General features: G+C 48.7%; 1 pseudogene; it reads right to left on the minus strand.

The window, feature by feature from the left end:
* Positions 1-744: 744 nt before the first annotated feature.
* LOC101999017 lies at positions 745-1,688 on the minus strand (annotated as a pseudogene).
* Between the last annotated feature and the right edge of the window lie 1,176 nt (positions 1,689-2,864).

The raw sequence follows: 2,864 nt of genomic DNA on the forward strand, positions 1-2,864 counted from the left end.
AATAGTCTCCTTTACACAAACCAATTCATTTCATACCTTTTAGAACTGAATAGCATCTCTTCAGGAGTGTTGCGAGTTGTAAAAAGGCTAAGTTTAAAATATGGCAATAATAAAAACATAGCCAATTATTTTGGCCTTGGACAGCAAGTTTACTCCATAATTCAACAAAGCTGGCCTTGAATATCCATGTAAAGCAAACTTCGTTTTCCAAAAGGAAAATCAACTGATGCCATCCCACAGGGGAAAATCCCAACAACCAATTTGATGAGAAGTTACTTAACCTTCTAATATTGCGAGAAACAAGTGCAGTGATTAATCCATTTTGGCTCGCTGTTTCACAAGTTCAAACCCATGACTGGTTTGTTCCTGCTTGGGCCTGTGGTGAGATAAAAACGTAGCGTTGATTGTTCAACTTATAGCCAGTTCAACAGAGGAGAAAACTGTAAGAAACTTTTCTAAAAGACAGTAAGCATAAAAACAACTTAAAGTGTTCCGAACCCAAAAGAATTTTCAAACTTGATATTCGACTTTTTCTCAAGCTCTGAGTGCTTTCTACAGCCTGCAGCAAAATGAACGAACATGTTCTATTGTTCCAAGCTGTGCCTTAAATGTAGGATCTCGGGTACAGGAGACAGGTGTGTCAGAAACAGTACGTATTCTAGGGGGATTCCACGTTTTCTGGAACTCTTCAGTAAGATGCAGTTCTACAGAGGCCTTCTCACTTTCTGCCCCTTCATACTACCCCTAGTGAGTCACATTGGGAGGAGACAGCACAACAGTGTAATAAAGGACTAGCCGACAGTCCTGCATCCCAGTATCCCCTACTGTACACTGGACTTCTTGCAGAGTTTGAAAGTCCTTCAGCAACTGCCCACCGCACATGCTATCTACCCTATACGCTGCAGCAAGGTCCATTTTTCTTTTGAGAAATTTTTCTATATGTCCAATGATTGCATGTCCTGAGACTCGCACAAACTTTATCTTCAGTGGTTTACAATGTCCAATGTCTGCATTAGTGCCCATAGCCTCCAGGACATATCAGGTTCATGTGAACTAAGGCACTATTCTACTTTTTTAGTGCTCCCTTCGCTTGAAGGGCCTGGCTGCAGAACAGCAGCAGGTTTGGGTGTTCCCGGACAATTTCCTTTGTAGAATTCACGTCTTTGCTTTTTTTCTTTTTCCTCTAGACCTGCCACCAATTTGTACACTATGTTTTGTAATTGTGGATCCAACCTCAGGCTATTTTGAGGTTTGGCCTCATGCACTACAGTGTTGCACTTTGGACATCTGTTGTTATGTTCAAAATGTTTTATGATGCAGCTTTTACAGAAGCTATGGAGACATTCTGTGATGGTTGCTGCATCTATCAAGTAGCCTTTGCAAATGTAACAGGATATGTAGGGAGTCAGCTGCGAGAGAGGAACGAGGTTCTCCTCCTGGTCAGACTCCACCTCTGACTTCTCTGCCCCTTTGGGGGACTGGGACTCCAGGCATTCCTGAGACTCCACATCCCCACTAGTGGACTGGCCCTCATTGCCAGCTGGAGGTGCCATGATGCTTGCAGAAGGCAAGCCCTGGCTTGCAGACCACAAGGCTCCCTCTGTTTTGGCAGCAGCCAGGCTGTCCTCTTGGACCTCTGGGCTGCTCTCGTTGGCTGGCCCGGCAGGGGACAAACTGGGCAAGGGCATGGCCAGATTCCGATGTAAGGCAGAGATGTGAGGCAAAGGCGAGAGATAGCTTGAGTGTGGAGGCAACGAGACCTTGGAGTGAGACCGAAAGGGAAGGGAAGACGTGGCAAGGTAAGACAAGGCGAGACCAGACCTTAAGCCGAGACCACCTGCGAAATCCTGGGCTGAAGCAAGGCAAGACCGGGAAACAAGGCAAAATGTAGAGACGAGATGAGTGAGGCGAGGCGAAACCGGGAGTCAGGCGAGATGAGACCCCGAGGTAGCCAGAGCCGGTCAGATGAAACCCCCAGAATCAGCCGAAATGAGGTCAGATGAGCTCCCAGAATCAGGCGAGGTGAGACCTGGAGTCAGGCGAGATGGGATCCCGGAGCCGGGCCAGATGAGACCCGGAGCCAGGTCCGGAGACAACGGAATCAGGCGAGATGAGACGCAGAGTCAGAAGAGGCTAGACTGGACTGGGCGTTGCAGCAGCGAAACTGGACTCCAGAGCTCAGGAAATAAGGCGAGGTCAGGAAGCAACGTGAGACCGGGAGGCGCTTTGAGCCTCGGGGTAGCATGAGGGGGCGAGGCCAGGAAGTTAGGCCAGACTAGAAGAGGAGACTGGATCTTGAGAAAAGACCTCCAGGGAAGGCGAGGTGAGGAAGACAGAGTCACCAGGCAAGGTGAGACCCTGGGGTGAAATGAGACCAAGAGGTGAACAATTTGAAACAAGATGAGGGTAGGTGAGACCACAAGGCAAGGGGATGCTGAGCGCAAAGAGAAAGCCGCGCAAATACACAATAGGAGGGCAAAGTGGCAATAAGCAAAGAGTTCTGCCAGACCAAGGGGTGGTGCTGGACAAACAAGCAGAGAGTGGGAGAAGAGAGGAACGAGGCCACGAGCTGAAGCAATGTGGGGGATCTGCAGGGGAGGGGAGGGGCTGAGAACCCGTTCATCTAAAGCAAACAGAAATTTCAGTGTTAAACCAGTGGGTGGTGGCTCACATCTTTATTCCCAGGAATTGGGTGGCAGAAGCAGGCAGATCTCTGAGTTAGAGGTCAGCCTGGCAGCCTGCAGCTCGCTTTAAAGGGACCTCACCCAATTTTCCTTATCAAAGGTTTCGTGCTCAGTGGTAGTTTGTTGTTTGTTTTTCTTTGAGCGGTGGTTTCTCTGTGTGACAGTTCTAGCTGTCCTGGG

Source organism: Microtus ochrogaster, unplaced genomic scaffold (assembly GCF_000317375.1).
Source record: "Microtus ochrogaster isolate Prairie Vole_2 unplaced genomic scaffold, MicOch1.0 UNK13, whole genome shotgun sequence".
Lineage (NCBI taxonomy): Eukaryota > Metazoa > Chordata > Mammalia > Rodentia > Cricetidae > Microtus > Microtus ochrogaster.